This window comes from Herpailurus yagouaroundi, unplaced genomic scaffold (genome assembly GCF_014898765.1).
Source record: "Herpailurus yagouaroundi ecotype Mexico unplaced genomic scaffold, PumYag 190, whole genome shotgun sequence".
Taxonomy (NCBI): Eukaryota; Metazoa; Chordata; class Mammalia; order Carnivora; family Felidae; genus Herpailurus; species Herpailurus yagouaroundi.
In genome coordinates, this window is record NW_024412421.1 from 10,685,711 (window position 1) to 10,705,028 (window position 19,318).

General features: G+C 58.6%; 1 protein-coding gene across 8 annotated transcripts in view; it reads left to right on the top strand.

Annotated features, from left to right (window-relative positions):
* The window catches only part of ADGRG1 (adhesion G protein-coupled receptor G1), a 39,322-nt gene that overhangs the window by 7,855 nt on the left and 12,149 nt on the right, over positions 1-19,318 (top strand). The window contains exon 1 of one of the 8 annotated variants that reach the window (XM_040498128.1): positions 1,371-1,544. The exons of 3 other annotated variants lie outside the window; for them this stretch is intronic. The gene's annotated coding sequence lies outside the window, so the exon portion shown is untranslated. Of the gene's footprint in view, positions 1-1,370; positions 1,545-9,958; positions 10,069-10,512; positions 10,641-11,370; positions 11,394-19,318 lie in introns of those variants that run through there. 4 more of the 8 variants (XM_040498131.1, XM_040498126.1, XM_040498127.1 and 1 more) reach the window with 4 other exon arrangements.

A 19,318-nucleotide genomic window follows, 5' to 3' on the forward strand; every position in this document is an offset into this window, starting at 1 on the left:
AAGAACCGGGGTCCAGTCCGAGGGAGGACAGGACCCTCGTGGACAGTTTTGCTCACAGATGTCCAGGGCTGGGTCCCGGGTCCCCAAGTGAGCCAGGGACAGTCTGGCTCTTCACCACACAGGCCACTTTCTGGAGGAGGTAGTCCCGGCCATGGGGTCTGAACGTGGGGGGTGAGAGAGGGTCCTGAGAACTAGGGGCAGATACATGGGGAAGTGGAAGCTGAGGCTGGAGCCCCCTGCCCACTAACCTCCAGACCCCGGTGCCCCCATCTGTGTGGAACTGATAGGGCTTTCTCTCCAGGTGCTACCGCAGCGCCCGCCCTGGGGGATCTGCTGGATCCTGTTCTTCCCTCTTCCCCAACCAGCCTCCTTCCTGCGGTGCCGAGCTGAGGTCTCTGGTGGCCCCACAGGAGGAACTGGTGCTCATTTTACTGAGGAGGGTTGGGGGGCATATACTGAGATGGGCACCTCTCGCCGTACCCCCCAATGCCCATCCTGCCTGGAGCAGTCCCGGCCTGGCCTAGGCGGGTGGGTAAGAACAGGCTTTGCAGCTCCAGAAGGCCAAAGAAGTTATTCACCTGAACATTTATTGAGTGCCTGCTGTGTGTATGATATCCTGGGGGTGGGGGCAGTGAATGAGATAAACAAGGTGTCTTAGAACCCATTGGTGGCCCAGGCCCAACGCCAGGGCCCCTGCCCCCTCACTGTGGGTACCCTGAGGGCGGAGGTGCTTTCTTGGGGTTGGAGACTGAGTGGGAAGAAGCATCTCCTGGCAGTGAGAGCCGCTAACTGCTGAGTTGGTTCCCCAGCCCAGGCCAGGGTCCTAGGGGACCTTCTCTGCCAACATCTAGAGGTTGGACTCGTTTTGAGGCCGGACTTAATCCCCCTTTGCTGTGGGGACCCCGGGGACCTGAGATACGGGTCCACCTCAGTCATAGCACCTTGCCTTGCCTCTCTCTTTGGGCCTCAGTTGTCTCAGCTGCTAAATGGGTGCGTAGGCATGATGATAGATGCCCTGCCTCCAGTGGTCCTGGGGCTTGGCTCCGAGAGTGTCGGCTTGTGAAAGATACCACCCCAGGCCCAGCCTGTGAGGGAGACGCTGTGCCGGGCGGCCTGTGCACACTCTTGCTGCTGGCTTCAGGGCCCTGGGCCGCTGGGCAGGGGCTGGTCAGCCTGGCCGTGACACCCCATCTTGTCAGGGACACAGACAAACAAGATAGCTAGGACCTGAGGCGGAGGAGTGTCAAAATGTTGCCAAGAAGGGGAGAGAACTTTCTGGGCTGGGAGGACCCGGCTGGGCTTGGAGAGTGGTGGAGAGGAATGGTGTGCCTCTGGGAGGGTGGGGCGCGGGGCATTTCGGGCAGAGGCAGTTGCATAGAGAAGGGCTCGGAATGATGCGAGGCTGGAAATGGGGCAGATGATGGCACTGGAGACCTGGCACGGGTCACTTTATGGGGCCTGCAGGACCAGGCTGGCAGGTCTCGATCTGCTCTGCGGAGGAGGGATGGCAGGATGACTTGAGCAGCACAGCAGCCAACAGCCAGGTCAGATGGGTGCTGGGTGGGGGCTGGGTGCTCTGGCTGTGACCCCGACAGGATGGGGAGGGCAGGGCTATGATGCGCCGTGGCCTGGCTGCCTGAAGCCCAGGCTGTAGGGCTCAGGGCTCTTGCTTGAAAGGCAGCTTCATGGCTGTGGGGACAGAGGGGGAGGTGGCCGCTCAGCTGAAGGGACAGCAGGTGAAAGAGGCAGCAGAGCGGTGGTGGGGTCTCTGTGCTGCGGGGATCGCCTTCCTAGCAGGGCAGGGCAGGACAAAGACGGGAGGGGTGAGGGGGGCAGGCACAGCCATGAAGGGGCCACGTGGACCGTGCTCCAGCTGAGCCGGGCCACAGGCTGCTTCATCCTCAGCAAGAGCCGTGTGTGGGTGTGGGTGTGGGTGGTAAGTGCTGGGTGGTAGGTGCTGGGGGCAGTGCCCCTTTGGGGGATACAGGCACAGGTGGGCTTCTACACGTCAGGGAGGAAGAGTCGGGGCAGGGCTCTGAGGCAGGGCTTGGAGGAGGCAGTGGGGGTGTCCGGGGTGCAGGTGGGGAGATGGGAAAATGTGGCCACACAGCCCCGAAGCCCAGTGCCACCCCTCCCCCTGAACCAGAGCCCGAGCGGGCCTGGCACCCGCAGTCCTGTCCTCGGGGAGGCCCTGTGGACCCTGCCTTCTGATTCATGGCAGATGGGGCATCACGTGAGCACATCATCAGGGACGCAGGCGCCCAGGGACCAGGCAGATGGCGAGTGGGAAGTGGGGCAGGGCTGGCACAGAGGGGTCCCTCGAACAGCGGGGAGGGGCTGGCTGGGCCTCTGCCTCTCCAGGCTTACCCTCTGCCGGTCGGCATGCCTCACCAGGAGTTCCTCGAGGCCCTTGCGGAGCCCTGCAGATTCTGGGGTCAGGCCCGGGCTTCTGGGGAGCAGGGCTGAGGGTGTGGCAGGAGTTTGGGACACCAGTATGTGACCCCTGCCGGGTGCCAGCCTGCCCGGGCACAGGTGGGTTGAGGCACCTGCCCGGGTCCCTTAACCTCCCAACTCTCCCTGGATCCCAGTGGTTTGGCCGGGGCCGGAACATCCTGGCCCTTCCCGGCCTCAGACCCCGCTGGGCCCTGGGCTCCGCACTTTGCACACCCTTCGTTCCTGTGAGGCACGTGCCCCTGGTGTGCCTGCTTGAGAGGCGAGGACCCTGAGGCACAGGAGGCTTACCCATGAGTAAGTGCTGGTCTTTGGGGCTGCAGAGTGTGAGATCTTGTCCACTGTGCTCTCCTGGCCCCTCAGTCAGGAGGGGGCTCCTCGACCAGACCGGGCTCCGCGCTGGGTGCTAGAGGGCACGTGCCCCTGTCTCAAACCCCATCCCTGCCACTGCCGAGCCCACGGTCCGCTAGGGTGTCAGGACCCACAGAGACAGCAAGGCTGGTTTACCTGGGGAGAATCCTGGCTTCGTTCCCCTCTGGTTGTGTGAACTGGGGTGTCTGCCCCGGTTGCCTTACCTGGAAAAAGCGGATAGCCATAGTGTGTATGTTGGGGGGGCAGTTGTGAACGTTAAGGAGTTAATGCAGTAAAGCGTCTAGCATAGCGCCTGGCCCGTATAAACGTTCATCTTTGTCATATGATCTCCACGGAGGGCAGATGGGTGCACTGAGGCCCGGAGACAACTTGTAACAACCGGCAGCAGTAGGGGGGGAAGGGGAGGATTGGGTGCTTCATCCTGCCTCCCCCCTGGGGAGAGCCAGGGCCGCCTGGGCTCTGGCAGAACCTACCCCTTCCTCCTCCTGCCTGACTTGTGCTGTGGTGTGGAGGTCAGTGGCGTGGGCACCGGGCTCTTGAGCGGCTGCAGGCTCGGGCTCAGACAGTCTGCGCGTGCTTGGCAGTTGCAGGCAGGCAGAGATAAAAGCGTAGCCCCAGAGAAGCCGGCGGGGCCTCTGGGCATCGGAGGACAGGGCTCTGCATTACAGGGAGGCGGCCCGGGGCGGGGGCCTCGCTGTCTGGAAGCCAGCCCAGCTCCAGCTCCCTGAAAGAGGCTGGCGGTTCGCAGCTAATGACTCCAGGCTGGCTCCCCAGGCTCAGGGCCACTTAAACTAACTCTGGAGATGAGCACGACAATGACAGCAATGAGAGACGAGAGAGAAGACCTCTCAGGTCTCTGCCCTGTCCTCAGGCCTCTGCCTTCCCCCTCCCAGAAGCCCTGGCCTTGGCTTTCAAGGCCCAGGGGGGAGAGCAGAGGGCTACAGGGGCCCAAGGGTACAACCTCCCTGGACCTCAGTGTCCTCGCTATACGTGGAGAGGAGAGTGCCACCCCCTGGCCGGGTGGTTGCTGGAATTTGGGGCAGCCGATGGGGGCAAAGTGTGTCCAAAGCACATTGTGTAGCTTTGAGAGGCCTTCCCTAAACCTGGGCTGAAGGTTTTGTCTTCAGGGTCACATGGTGGCCAAGTTAGAACTAGGTTCCAATCCTTGAAAAGTGACCTGGAGCGGGAAGCTCTGTCTCTCAAAGCCTCATTACTCAGGCTATAAAATGGGGATGAAGGTACCTGGTATCTCTAGGGGACCCTGTGGGGATTAGCTGAGACGGCTAAACACGTAGGGCCCCACAGACAGTAGACCCCCACGTCCAGTTGTCCCAGACCTTTGCTCCTCCGTCATCCAGTTCAGCTGTTCCCCAAGAGAAGCAGCATGGTGGCCCTGGGGCTGTCTGGCTTTGTCCCAGCTCCATCAACTGTGTGAACTTGGGCAGGTGTATTAGTCTCTCTGTGCCTTGTTTGCCCCATCTTAAAAATGAGGATGGCAGGGGCTCCTGGGTGGCTCAGTCGGTTAAGCGTCCGACTTCGGCTCAGGTCATGATCTCACAGTCCGTGAGTTCGAGCCCCGCGTCGGGCTCTGTGCTGACAGCTCAGAGCCTGGAGCCTGTTTCGGATTCAGTGTCTCCCTCTCTCTCTGACCCTCCCCCGTTCATGCTCTGTCTCTCTCTGTCTCAAAAATAAATAAACGTTAAAAAAAAAAATGAGGATGGTAATGGCACCTTGAGAAGGTTAAGTGAGCCACTAAATTTTAGGTGCTGAGTGTAGTGCCTGGCACGCCATTAGCGATCTTGTCGTTGCCACTGTTCCGGGCCACCACCAAGACCTTAGGAAGCAACAGTGAGTTCATCCTGGAGCATTAGCCCTGTGCCCCCATGACATCATTGGGAAAGTCGCCAGGCACCAGAGAGCCCGTGGGGCCTTGGACGCCCCCATCTAGGGGGGTCTTGATCTGCTGGCATGCATTCTTCAAGAATGGGGCTCCCTCCTGCTCTTCTCTGTGGCCCAGGGACTGACCCGCTTGGCCACTGTGCTGGGCCTGTACGGGAGGCCCGAGTTCAAGCTGGGCGGGTTTCCTAGGGCAGCACTCTGTGGTTACTTCTCCGCTGGTCTGAGTTCCCTTGGCCTCTTGGCCCCTTGCCTGCACTGGGTGGCTGACCCCCTCTGGGTCCCTGGCCAAGTATGGCTCTCAGGGAGGGCTCTGTGGTTAGTACCTTGGGTCTCTGACACTGTGGCAGGGGGCACAACTGCCCAGACCCACCTGTCTTCATGGTGACAAATGTGAGGGAGGGGTGAGCCCCAGGGGCCGACTGGAGCAACTGAGTCACGTTTGGCCTGGCGCCCTCTGCCCAGTGCTCCACTGGCTGTGTCACCATCTGGGCATGCGCCAAACCCCGGAGAGACTCATAACCACCCCCACTCCTACCTAGGACATACAGTTGCACTGCCTACAAAGACCCTCGTTCAGTCCTGGGTGCTGCTGGCCCTTGGAGATTTGAATCTTTATCCACACTTCACAGATGAGGAAGCAGGTGTCAAGTTCCCTGGCCAGTCAGTGGCAGTGGGGGCCTGAGCACAGGGCTGGGCTGTTTCCCACAGCACCACAGATGGCTGCACCCATTTGCGGTAGTGAGCTCCCCGTCCCTGCAAGTGTTTAAGTTTGGCAGGGAAGTGTAGAGGGAGCTTGAGCAGAGTGTGAGGTTCTTCACGGCTCCTTCCAGCCCAGAGCTTTTCTGGCCATGGGCGGGAGAGGCACCCAATTCCCACATTCTCCCCAGGCATTAGGTCCCTGAGCAGCCAGCCCACTGGTCATCCTAATGGTATCAGATGGTGTTTGTGGGCGGGTGGTGCCTCCACAGCCTTGCCTGTCACTGTGTCCAGACTTCCACCGTTAGCACCCATCCAGTGGCATCTTTGGGACACTCCCATTGTCTGCCTAATCATCCAGCACGCCAGGTGAAGGTGCACCGGGTGTGAGGGCATCGGGGCTCAGGGACCAACTGAGACAGGAGGCTGTGATGGAGGGATCAGAAAGGGGGAACCCCCCCCCCCCAATCATCAGGGAGCTGATGCTGTCCCTTGCTCTCCCTATCCCATGGACCTGTGCCTGGGTACGGGTGTTCCCAACTCTGCGGTTCTAGCCCCTCCCACACACTTGCATGTGACAGAGCCTCGCGAGAGAGCTGAGGGCAGCAGGCAGGGCCAGAAGGAGTCCTCACGCACTTTCCTCAAAGCTGTATTTATCGTATGTCTGTGGCTGAGCCTGCCACAGCCTCCTGGGCCCTGCCGCCTATGCACACACCCCAGACCAGATGGACAGGGTCTGCTCTCCAGCTCCTGGGCTGGGAGCCAAGGATGCCCAGGTCCTGGTGCCTGGCCTGGCAAAGGGGGCACCGGGCCGAGGCGCAGTACCCGTCACTAGCTGTGGCTGGGAGGACGGCCGGTGCTTTCCCACGGAGACTCTGCAGCAGGTGTCAGCACGCCTGGGAGTCCTGCCTCGGCTCCCCAACTTGGGTTCCCTCTTTCACAGAGCTGGAAGCCACAGTAACTGCCATCCAGGGAGGGTAGGAGTGTTTGCAGACCCCATGGGTGTGGGCAGGAGGGGGCCTGGCCCCTGTTCCCAGGCTGTGAAGTTTTGGATGTAGCACAGCCTTGTAGACCTGCATATCCACCTCCCTAGAGTGGCTGACGCTTCCTCTCCACGTCCTGGAGATGCCAGGACTGGGGCCTGGGGGGCCACAGGGAGCAATGGGGACAGTGCAGCTAAGGGAGTGTATAGAGCTGGATTGGAGTCCAGTCTTGCCAGCTGTGTAACCCCAGGCAAGCGACTTCTTCTCTCCGAGCCTCAGTTTCCTTAGCTGTAAAATGGGCCTAATAGTGTCCCCTCCTAGAGTGGGCATGTGCATTATGGAAGTCAGGTGCAGTTCATATGGTTTGTGCACCCACGTCGTTCCCTTCCCTGCCCCAGCAGCCTTGTGAGTCTCTGCGTGCTGGCCCTTGGGATATGCCCACCCCCAGGTTCCTAGACCCCAGGGTCCTCCGTGGCCACAGACATGTGCTGTTTCCCATCCCTGCTCCACCTTGGGGAGCCCACAGGAGTCCAGATGGAAGTTAAGCATTTGCAGAAGTGGGAATGGGACCCACCTTCACTGGCAAATTCCTCCCTGGGCCCCCTCTTAGCCCTGGGCCAGAGGAGTAAGTGGTCAAGGGGCCTGATGTTAATAACTTTGCCTTTGTGTCAAGAGAAAACCCAAGGTTCAGTGATCACAAATTTAGGTGGCATCTCAGACATCATCTAATCTAGCAACTTTGAAAGTCTTTTTTGGTCCCAATGATTTAGAAAAGGCTTGATCTTGCAAGCTTCTGCATTGTAGGACTTTTCAGAGCCTTTACCAGGCAGCCGTGTATTGAAGGAAATGCTGGGCTGGAGTTTCAGGTCCCATCCCTATTCTCGAGCTGTGCAGTCTTGAGAGTTCCTCTCTGGCCAAGCACTTGGCAGAGGTACGTATGCCCCTGACCAGTCAGACGCTGGGGAGTCGGGATGGCTCAGTACTGGAACCCCCTGCCGCAAGTGGCACTTTTGGCTCAAATCTGTAGCATCAGGAATTGGCTCCTATTGGCAAGAGGCTTGGAGCCTGCCTGACCCGGTTAGAATCCCAGCTCTGGTCATTCATTCGTGTATTTAACGAGTAGTCATTGAGCGTCTACTGGGGGCCAGACTCCTGCTAGGGCGGGAGCTACAGGTGGTGAGCCAGACAGACAAGGCAGGGTAAATGTTGAGAAATGGAGACCAAGTAAGCTAATTGGAGGATCATCTGACAGTGTTGAGTGCTGTAAAGTTAAGAAGATAAGGCGACACGGAAGAGAGTGATGACAGGGAGGATAATTTTCGTTGGGTAATCATGGATGGCTTCTTGGGGGAGGAGATATTTGAAGTAAGGACTGAGAAGAGAAGACACCAGTCAGAGAATGGGTCCAGGAAAGAATGTGCTATGCTTCGGGGAAAGCACATGCAAAGGCCCTGAGGTGTGTCTGAGGCTAGAAAGAAGGCTAGTGTGCTGCCAGTTGGTGAACTCAGCAGGGAGTGGGTGGCATTAAGGTGGAGAGAGAGTGGTGTGGGGTCACTAGCTTATTTTGGCAGCCATGCTGCTCCCTGAGCCTCAGCTGCCTGATTTGTAAAAGGAGCCTCATTTTTTGTCCCACACACCTCCACTCTGGTCGTCAGTGTCAAGACCATTGTCAGTGTCTTTGGCAGAGACTTGGCTCAGGGCGGCAATGGCCTATGAGCTATTGTAGGTATTTTTGTCATCGCAAGTGCTTGGAGACTTTCGGTGGGACCTGGGATGTTTTGCCTCTGTTTCCCCGCTTGTCGCTGCAGTTAGTGAGCACCAAGTGTGTGTAAAAGGCCAGGGGGGGCCCCATCTGTGTCCTCCCCTGGCTCCCCTGAACTGCAGCCCCCTGCCAACTCTTTTTAAGCACAGAATCTTCTGATCCAACAGTGACTCCCTTCTCTGGCCCAGCAGGCTCTAGAATCCTTTCCGGGCGAAGGTTCCACTGAGAACAGCAGCTCCTTTCTTTGCTTTCTTTTCCTCTTCCTCCCGGGGCCAAAAATAGTGCCTGAATGGGACACAGCTCTGGGCCAGCGGCAAGACAATAGCTGCCTCCTGGCTCTGGTCCATGGGTGGGGGAGGAGGTGCGAGGGTGCATGGGCACTCCATCCCCCTGGCCCCAAGCCCTGCTGCCTTTCCCATGGCCTCTGCCAGAAACCACCGCAAAGCCCCTCCGTCCCCTTTGCGTGCGATTGCCAAGGGGGTTCCCCACTTGTTCTGGGAAAGTGTTTATAGCTGCTTGGCTGCGACCCTAGCCCCTTAGCCCCCTGAACAGCGCCACCCTGTCTCTGATCTGCCGCTGCTCTGGAGCCAAAACTCCAGCCGAGACGTCTGTCCCTGGTTCCCTTCCCTGGCCTGTCTGGCACGTGGAGGCCACCCGTGCCTTTGATGTCCTTTCCTCTTTGACTCACTGGCTATGGAGGACTTTTTAGAGGTCACCGTGATGTGCCCTCTTGGGAGGAGGTGAGCTCCCTATCACTGGAGGTGATCAAATTAAGTTCAGATGTCCACTGGATGGGGGGCAGGATTAGTCAAGCATCAGAGGGACATTTGGTCTTGATGTCTCCATGTCTCAGAGGAGATCTTGGTTTGAGTCCCACACCCCTCCTTTGCCAGCTGGGCGGCTTTGACCTGGCCACCTCACTTCCCTGAGCCTCTGCTTCCCCATCTGTAAGAGCTTCAACAGGGCTGACCTCGGAGAGTGGTAGAAATCGATCTCCAAAATGCCTGGCGTAGTATCTGGCACATAGAAGGGGTTTCGGAAGCTTTGCCTCTGTTCTCTTCCCTCCCCACACTGGTACTTACTCTGGATCACAGAAAGGAGAGTCTGACCCACTCCTGGCCCTCAGAAAACTCTCTGAAAGAAAGCCAGGGGGAAGCTCCCCAGGCCTAAGGATAACTCAGAAGGAAGATTCCTGGTGGGGTCTGGCAACTTAGGAAGGCTTCCTGGAGCAGGTGCCCCCCTAAGACTCTTCTAGGGAAGTAGGTACACATTCTGTACTTCTGACAGCCAATGGTTGGTGGGGGAGGCTAGAGGGGTGTGCAGCTTGGGATGAGGTCAAGGCCACAGACTGGCAACCCCCAGGGGCAAATGCAGCTGACAGTAAGCATCTTGGGTGACAAGAGTAGCCCCCACCGGGTCCTAAAAGGATGTGGTTTAAAGTCAGTGCTGACAAACTTAGGCAGGTGGCCTCCAGTGCTCTCTATAACCTCCTCCCGCCAGCTCTCCGTGCTGGACCCAGAGCCGCATCTGAGTCTGGAGACTTGGGTACCAGACAAGTTAGGGGGCTTGTGCTGTGCTGGGTCGGAGCCGGGGAGTGACGTAGTTGCCTTCCTGCAGCTGCCAACAGTTGCCAGGGAAACGGTTGCCAGGGGCTGCTGTCACCTGCGCCCCTTCTCCCGGGCTGGTGGCTGGGGCTTGCAGCCCGTCTTCCCTGGCTGCCCGCTTTGTTTGAAGCTCCAGGGAGGGGGCAGGGGCTGGGGTGGCTCTGCTTGGAAATCCTCCTCACGGAGACTGAGCCACCTCCCCGGCAGGCAGCAGTCCGCAAGGGAGGCCAACCCTTTGCTCTCGCGTTCGCGCTCTTCATGCACTTGCAGTCCACTCGGTGCCACAAAGGCGGAGTTCCAGGTACGGTTCTTCCCCTCCTCCTGTCTTCCCTCCATCCCTCTCACTCCTGGTCCTGCTTCCTTCTCCTCCCCCTCCCCTTCCCTTTTCCTTCTTCTCCCTCCCCTCCTTTACCTCCCCCTCCCCTGCTCCTCTCCTCCTCCTTCCCTTCCCCCTCTCTTTCTTCTCTCCCTCCATCCCTCTTCCCCATCTCCCCTTTCTCCCCACCACCTATAGCTGATGGGTGGGGTGGGGGTGGAGCTAGGTGGCACCAGGGACCCTGGGAGAGTCACAGATGCTACGCTAAGAGGGATTCGTCAGCAAGAGTGGCTCAGGAACAGGGAGGAATGGTTGAGAGTAAGGGCCCCACAACCCTCCCCTCGGTCACTCTCTGGGCTCCACCCCCAATGATTAAAGATAAGCCTCTGAGAGGTGTTGGGAGGCTGTGTCCCTGGCTGGGCTGGCAGGAGCCATGCGCTGTGATGGGCATGGGGGTCCCCTGGACCCTCAGGGGAAGGGTGTTCAGCTAACCCCAAGGAAACACATTTTGGAGCATCTCTTCTGTGAGTTTTAAAGAAGACTTTTCTAGCAGTCAGGTAAGGTCAAGGGGAAATGGGCTGCAGGAACAAGAGCATCCCTTCTGGAGCCAGGTCCTGGGAGCAGCATCTCGTCTCCACCACTCGCTGGCTATAGGTCTCAGTTTCCTTATTTGTCAAATGAGCGTAATGGTACTTGTCTCTTAAGGTTTGGGGGAGGATGAGGGTTACTTTGGGTAAAGAGCTTAGAATCAAATCTTGCGTTTCCAAAGAACCTAATTCATGTTGCCTTTGTTACGGGAGGTGGCGGGCACACCGCCCTTGAGGTGTGCGAATGGGGGTGGAGGACCCCACGGTCCTGGGTGGCGCCTGCCGTGGGAGCAGCGAGCCGGATGCGATCCTGGTCTGTGCGTCCGCTGCCCTTCCCCAGAGGGGGCTGGTCCCTCAGCCTTGACCAGGCCCCCAGCCTTGTTGGGGGAGGAGGCTGTGTGTCCCGCTGTCCTCTCAGCCAGGAGCGGGACAGGAGGAAGAGGGAGGAAAGGCAGGGTTGGTGGCTGGCCTTGGAAATGCGAGGGTCCTATACCCCGAAGATGGGCTTTCTGCCAGGCCCAGCCTAGCTGACCTGTAGCCCCCAGAGCAGGGAGGTAGCTGTGCTGACCTCGCAGGCCTGGCCTTGAGCAGTGTGGGAACACAGGTGGGGAAGGAACATTTCAGCCAGACAACTGAGGTCTGCCTGTGGTTTGAGAGGGAAGAGAGTCTGGCCAGGAGGAGAGGGGCCCAGCATCTTCTTTGTTCCTTTCTGTCACCTGGGAGGTAAGCCCTGCCCTTCCCTGTAAGCATCCTGAGGGCCTGGGCTATAGAGAAGACTTTGGGGGGGGGGGCGGCAGGGACAGGGCTCACAGTCAGCCACTTAACACTGGAGGAAACTGAGGCTCACAGAGGGGACAGGCTGGCTGAAAGTTCCGGGGGCCAGGTCTGGACCTTGCACATCTAACTCCCGCCAACTCTGCTCCGGGAGTCTGCATCCCCTGGGCAGGTGCCGACAGTGTGTGCCCTGGGGTCCTAGAGTCCAGCCTCAACTGCTCCCTGGGGACAGGGTGGCGGGGAGACTTGGCAGGGGGCCGCACAACGTGCCGGCAGCACGGAGCTGGCACCAGGGTCCCTGGACTGCCTTTGGGAAATCCTGGCGCCTGAGCCCAAACCCAGCCTGGGCCAGATCTGGGACTCTTCTGATCTCTTCTCTTCTTTAGGTGGCAGGTCCCTATAATCCATTCTCAAATTATAAGAGGCTTTAATTCTCAGCTTCTAAAAGCTCTGGCATGTTCATTTGTCTCTTTCTTTCTCCCTCTCTGCCCTTCTCTCCCTCCTTCCCTCTCAATTCCAGCCTTTTAAGTGTCACAGCTGCTTGAAGCGAGGCTGAGAGCCCAGCTGGCTGTGGCTGACTTTAATGGAATGGCTAACCTGGGGACCGAGCTGGCAGTGTCCCCTTTCCTCAAGAGCTGCTGCTGCCAGCCTAAGGGAGGTGGGATGGGGCCTCACACACCTCCAGCTCCCTGGGGACCTCTTGCCTGGAAGAGTCAAGGATGGTGATGAGTTGCCCTGGGGAACATCACAGCCTGAATGGCTCCCACAGCCCATCTCAGGCTAGCTAATGGCCTAAGAGGGGAGGGGAAGGGCTGGAGGCTGGAAGGGAGGTTGCTGACAGGTTTCTTATGTGTGTGGAGTCAAGATTTTTGAGAGCAACATGTTTCTCATGTTGACAACAGGTGCTCATGCTAAAAAGGATACACCATCACGGTGGGTTGGGAAACTAAGCCCAACCAAGCTCTGTGGATTTTCTTTTTGCAGGACTTATCAGAGCCTTTGATGTGCTAATACATAAGACCAAACAGGGCCTTCAGCATTTCTCTAACTGGGAACTAGCACTTCTTAGAAAGTACTCTGGCAAGTTACTGCTTGGTAAAGATGGGGAAACAGTCTCCTCGAAGGGATAGGACTCTGGAGACCACAATGACAAAAAGCATGGCTTTGAGGTTGGGAGGCCTTAGGTTTGAGACCTGGCTTGGCTGCTTACTTGCTACGTGATCTTAGGCATCACCTAACCTCTTTGAACGTCACTTTCATTATCTTTAAAGTGGGGGTAATGGGGAGACTGGGGGGCTCCGTCGGTTAAGCATCTGACTTTGGCTCAGGTCATGATCTTGCGGTTTGTGGGTCTGAGCCCCACATCGGGCTCACTGCTGTCAGTACAGGGTCTGCTTGGCATCCTCTGTCCGCCACTCTCTGCCCCTCCCCACTCTCGTGCGCTCTCTCTCTCTCTCTCTCAAAATTAAAGAAACATTAAAAAAGTGGGGGTAATGATAGCACTTGCCTCACAGACTTATGCTGGGGGCTGAGTGATAATTTGCGCAATGCTTTGCACGATGCCAGCACAAATTGAGCACTTGCCAAATGGAGCCGCCGTCCTCCCTGTCCTTGGATTCCGGGGTTCCTCCCCCTGTGCCAGACAGACCCTGTTCAACCCCACCCGCCACGTGGCGTGGGGCCAGAGTGCGGGGGCAGTGGGGAAAGGGAGTAGAGGCCCGAGGCCCAGGGCATGAGATACATCTCAAGGCTGCCATCAGGGAGGAGGACTGGTGTGTGGAAAGGCTCGGAGGAGGGAACCCCCAAGCCTGGGCTCGCCTCTGGTCGAGTGGCAACTCTCTGTTGGACCCCCTGAGGCCTCTTGAGTGAGTGTTCTGCTGACAGGCTGCAGGGTGTGTGGCTTTGGTAACTGGCTCTTGGGGAGGACTCAGTGTCCTTCTACGTGGACAGACCCTTTCCTTCCCCCCTTGCAAGGAACTCTCTGCTTCTCCCCTTCCTCGGTCTCCCCGCAGGGCCAGGGCCCATCTGGGCACGCGGAGGGAGTCGTTGCCTAAGGGCTTGGCTGGACCAGAAGCCGCGGGGAGGTGGGGCTGTGGGGCTGTGCGGGCAGGGTCGGCCCTCCGGCAGGTCTGGTGCAAGAAAGCCCGATTCACCCCAGGCGGTGAGTGGGGCAGTGAATGGGCACAGCCTTGGCGTCTGCCAGCCCCTGGCAGCCAGCAGCTAGCTTCATTTTTACTCTCTTTTATTGTAGAAGAATTCCTGACACCTGAAGTCACTGTTTCCCCCAGCCATCCCAGAACACCCTTCCAGGGTGATCCTCCGGCCTAGGTGGTCCCCTAACTTGAGCACAGCTGCCTGTTCCCAGTTCCCAGTTGGGGAACGGGAGCAGAGGGAGGAGACAGTGAGCCCCGGCAGAGTGTGGAGGGCTGGACGAGGAGGGGGCTGTGGCCCTGGGTCCCACTCAGGACTCCGGGGACTCGCTCTTTGATTTGTTGGATACATGGTGTTTCTAAGTGAGATTTACTTTTTAATGATTTTTTTAAAATGTTTATTTATGAGAGGTGGGGGGAGCGGCAGAGAGACAGGGAGACACAGAATCCGAAGCGGGCTCCAGGCTCCGAGCTGTCAGCACAGAGCCCAGCATGGGGCTCGAACCCTCGAACCACGAGGTCATGATGGCCCGAGGCGAAGTTGGATGCTTAACTGAGCCACCCTGGTGCCCCAGTAAGATTTACTTTAATCAAGTAATTTGGAAAGCACCAGTGGAGGGTCTTCAGCCCCCCCCCCCAGCCCACCCCTCACAGAGGAAACACCTGCAGGCGTCTGCTCTCTGTTCTGTTCTAACTGCCTTCCCGGCTGCCCTTTGAGGTCTGAGCAGCCCTCTGTTCCTCCCCCACAGAGCTGACCTGCCCCCACTCCCAGCCACCCCCACTCCCAGCCGTCTTCGGCTTTGTCCTTGCTGCTCTGCACACTTGCACTCGCGTGTGTGCACACGCATTCGCATTCGCATGCATGCTTACACTCGCAAGGTTTCATGCTCGCCCACCCTCTCCTTTTCCCTGTCCTGGGTCAAATCCTTCTTTCCTAAGCCCCCTGCACGGGGCTCAGGGGGGTAGCCCGAAGCACCATGCTGCCCCCCACCTACTGGAGAGCATCTAAGGATCCAGGCTGGAGCTGGAAAGCCGAGCTGGGTCCTCTCCCTCCTGTCCCACCCCCAAGGAGGGCCAGATGGGGCTCACGCCCGAAAACCCACTCCAGTGCTCCCCTTCCACCCATGCCCTCCTGCTCCCTTCTGTCCTTTGGGAGGCCCCTTCCAGGTTCCTGGCACCCTGCTAAACTTTAGCCAGGTGAACCGCAGAGGAACACGACACGTCCTTGCCCCCAGCCCAGCCATTGCCATTCAGCGGCTGAGTGATCTGGGGCTGGGCCCCTGCTGTCTCTGACTTTCTCTGTAAAACACGGTTACCGTTAGCCCAGGCTTGTCACCCATGATTCCAAGCCCTCGGAGTCTCAATCCATGGGATGCCTGTTAAAGCCAGACTCCCCACTCCCACCCCGGACCTGCTGCCTCTGATCCTCAGAGTGCGGGGCGTGCGAAATGCATTTTAGTGAACTCCCTGGCATGATTCTGGTCCTGGGGCGAGTCTGGGCACCTCTGGAATGAAGTCTTGTGGCAGTGGGGACCATATAGAATGGAGGGCTCCCCCTCCCCCCAGGAACACATAGTTAATTCTGATCGGGACTGGGCGGTTGGGGAACACTTCATGGGGAGGGTGTGTCTTAACTGAGTCCCAGTAGGTGGGTTGGGTCGTCCTAGGGATGGGGCAGGCATTCCTGGTAAAGGGTCAGTCTGGAGGTGGCACCGAGGTGTTTGCGGTCATCAGGGTGTGTGACGGGAAGGAGGAAAGCAGTGGGGGAGCAGGTCTGGGCATCAGCCCAGCCGGATATGTTGGAGAGGTGCCTGCCCAGGAAGGGTTAACCCCAAGCCCGATCAGGTCCTGTCCACTCAGCTTCCACCTCCATCCTCCGAGGAAATGGGTTTTCCAGGAGCCTGGACTGGGCCAGCGGTGACTCGTGGTTCTACACGGATGGCAGAGGAAGTGACTCAGGCCCCGGGGGGGAGAAAGTGAGCCATGGGTCCCCTGCCCACTGCCCCCTCCTGCATCATGAGGATGGGCAGGGCTGGGCCTGAGCTGGAGCCAGGCCTCTTCTCTTGGGGCCAGCAGGGCCCGGCGGTGGGGGAAGTGTCAACTTAGACAAGCCGTGGCCACCCTCCACTAGTGTCCTTGGGGACCTTGGGGACCCTGTGATGCTAACCCATTGTGTTAAGCTGGGCTGGATCGTTCTGTTCTCTGCGTGTGTTTACGGAAGGCCTGAAGTCAAGGGCAGCTGCTCCAGAGGGGGGGGAGGTCTCTCCTGAGGTTTGGCCCCCAAACCCCCTCTCCCAGGCTGGAATTGTCTGCACTGCCGGTGGTCTTGGCCACCCCTCTCATTTTTCTCTCCTTTTTTGAAGTGGGGGGGGGAATCTCCCAAAGCCAGGGGAGCACGTATCTCTAGGACCTCTGCCCGTACCACTTCTGCGAGGAGCCCTCCAGAGCAAGACCCAGGCCTGTATCTTGACTCCACCTGGAGTGACCTTGGATCGGACGGCCCTTCCCTAGCCTCAGTTTCCTGGTCTGCAGAATGGCCAAACGGTAGGACCAATCTGACACAGCGGCTCTGGGGATTTCACGTGACAGCGCAGGTGACCCCACCGCAGAGATCGGCGTGGTGCTGCTGCTGGGATAGCCCCCCTCGGCTCCCCAGTCCTGGCCCAGTGCTGCGTGAGGTTTCACGAGGGTCTTGCCTGTGGGCCAATGGTTGGTTTGAGGAGTACTTGCTGGCCAAACTCGGTCCCGCTCTGCCGGTCCACAGGTCCCAAGGCCAGGGACGAGGTTCTGTCCACATGGTCTGTGTAGAGGTCCACGTAGGGGCCGCTGGTTGCTGGGTCTGGGGTTCAGCCTCCAAAGCACAGGATCCCTCCCTCCGGGCTGAGCCAAGTGGGGGGCACCCAGGGTGGTGACTAGGGCATTCTGCAGCCCCACGGGAGGTGCTGGGAGAGTGTGGCCCCCATCGAGGATGCTGATGTGGGCTGCGTGGGGTGGCGGGTGTGTGTACAGGGGGCAGACGGTGGGGAGCCCCCCTGCCCATGGGCAGTGGGGGGAGCGAGGGAGGAGGGTGTGATGAGATGGGCAGCGGGCGGGGTTCTCTGTTGCGTGAAGTGGGGATGGGAAGGTGCTAAGTGAACAAGCTGGGCAGTGCCCTCCCCCTTCCAGGTAGGGGCTGGAATCTTCTCATTGTCCCCAGTCCCACTCTCCTATCTCCTATCTTCTGTTCTGTGAACAGCCTCGGGTCCAGGCTACAAGGGTGGGGTTTCAGTCTCCCCATTGCACTCCCGGATGGGAAGTTTCATGCTCTAAGAATTTCCTGTCAAGGTGCTCTGGAGGCTGAGCTGGCCAGGGCCACAAGGCAGGGGGCATGGAGGGAGGGAGGGGTGGGAGGAAGGCCGGGGGTTGACTTAGGGTCAGGCATTAGCTGGTCAGAAAGCACACAGTTATTTACCTGACACCCATGGCGCCTACCACATGCAGGGTCCTGTTCTAAGTCCTTTACAAGCATCAGTTCATTTGCAGGAGGCCCAGAGAGGGAGAGTAAGTAGCCCGAGGACACACAGCAAGTGAGCAGGAAAACTGGAAGTCGAACGCAGACAGTCTGGCTCCAGAGTCCTCTCCACTGCCTGAGAGTGGGTTAAAGGAAGCCAGGCAGACCCTCCCACTCAAATCCCCAAAATGTCCGTGGGGACGACGTTGTCCATTTTGGACTGGCTGTTGAAACGGCTAAGATGGAGTGGAGACGAGCCTGGAAGTGTCAGGGTCGTGCAGCTGGGCCTGTATCTGTGTGTGAGTCCCTTCCATGGTACTCGTGGGGGTGCCGCCTCGCTCATGCCCCTCCAGTGACTAGAAGTTCTCTTCTTCGTCTTGGCCTTTTTGCTCTTGAAGCTCAATCTGGGAGGGTTGATGCAATGTGGATGATTCTGCGCTGTCCTGGGCCCTCGTCTACCAGTAGTGGGAGCTCACTCTGAACAGTCAGCCGGCCAAAGAGAGACATGGATTTTGGCGAGCCCCATCCTTGCTTGCTGGGTCATGTCAGGAAGCCATTAGCCCTCTCTGGGCCTTGAATCCGAATACCATAACATGGAGATTTGGACCAAATTCGCAAGTGATCCGTCAGCTACGAGTTCACAAGTATAGAGCCGTGGCCACTGTGAGGGGGGCTGCCTGGAGGAGGTGACGTTTGGATCAGGGATCAGAGGTAGACAGCAACAGAGACTGGCAGAAAAGAAAGGGGTCCGGACATGCTGCTGTCTCCGGATGCTGGGTTTCCTCCTGCGGGCCTGAGGTGACAGGAGGCAGTTTCGAAAGGAGGCAAAATGCTCAGAGAGAACACAAGGTGAAATCTAAAAAATCACAACGTGGGTAGCAGTGGCCTTTCCCTAAAACGCTTTCATATGTGTTAAAAAGAACATTGTTTTTAAAAAGTTTATTTATTTTGAGAGAGGGCGCACGCCTGCCACAAGCCGGGAAAGGGCAGAGAGAGGGAGAGAGAATCCCAAGCAGGCTCTGCGCTGTCAGCACAGAGCCCTACGCGGGGCTCGAACTATGAGATCTTGACCTGAGCCAAGTCAAGAGTCAGACGCTGAACCAACTGAGCCACCCAGGAGCCCCTCATATGCTTCTTCTGAGGGGTCCTGTGATGCCACTGAGGCAAGATGATGACACGGTCTGAACTGACAAGGTCTAAAAAATTGGGGTTCCCTTATGCATGGTGGGACATAGGAGCCTGGCTCTAGTTTCAGGGGGCCAGGGGTTCAAGGAAGGAGACAATGAGCTCCTGCCGGGGCCACCTGTCCCTCGAATGCTACCCTCAAATATTCTGTCTGAAAGCCACCTCATCCTGGAAGCCCCCCTTGGCTTCTCCTGAACTTAGACTCCTTGGGTGCACCCAGTTTTCTAGGCTTCCCTTTGTCTGGCTTGTGACGGATGATTGTATCTGCAGCCACACAATGAAGATGCCTGTCTGTGCCTGTCAGCTCCCAGCTCAGTCACAGGGCCGGCTGGCAGTGGTGAGCACCAAGCCGCCTGGCATCTCTCTCAGTGCCAGGCGTGCAGGTTCCCTGCCAGGCCCCACAGTCCCGACCGGGTGAGGAAAGCCCTGGCCTCTGGGTAATCTTGGCCAGGTCGTTTAACCCCTTGGGCTTCAGATTCCCTGTCTGTGAAATGGGCCAAGAACGGGGTCCACTCCACGGGCTTGAAGCGAGGATTAATACAGGCACAGAGGTGCCGCGGGAGAGCACAGGCTGGCAGATTGGCTCTCGGCCAATAGAGATCCTGGGGATTCCGAGGGCCCACTCCACGCTGGGGTGGAGCTGGGGGGGGAGCTGGGCCGTACTGTCAGCGTGTCCTTGTCCAGTGCACCCCCAGCGCCCTCTCCAGGGGGGGGGGGGGGGGGGTGCTGGGGGGGGCTGGCACCCGGCTCCCCCCGGTGGTCATGACAGGAAGCACCCTTTTCCTCTGTTCCCTGCAGAGGGCGCTGTGGGTGCACTGATGCTTCACTCCATTTCAAACCTCACCCCTCCAACCGCCCGGCCTTTGTCCCACAAGCTCAGCGCGCTCGGCCCTGTCGGTAGAGATGGACCAGGGGCTCCCTCGCTAGCGGAGGAGGGGGTACACCATCCTGGCTGCCTGGAGGCAGAGGAGGCCCTGGCCAGTAGTGGGACGCAAAGGAGGCCAGGACTGACTGTAGAGGGAGGTGAAGAAGGCTTCCTGAAGGAGGTG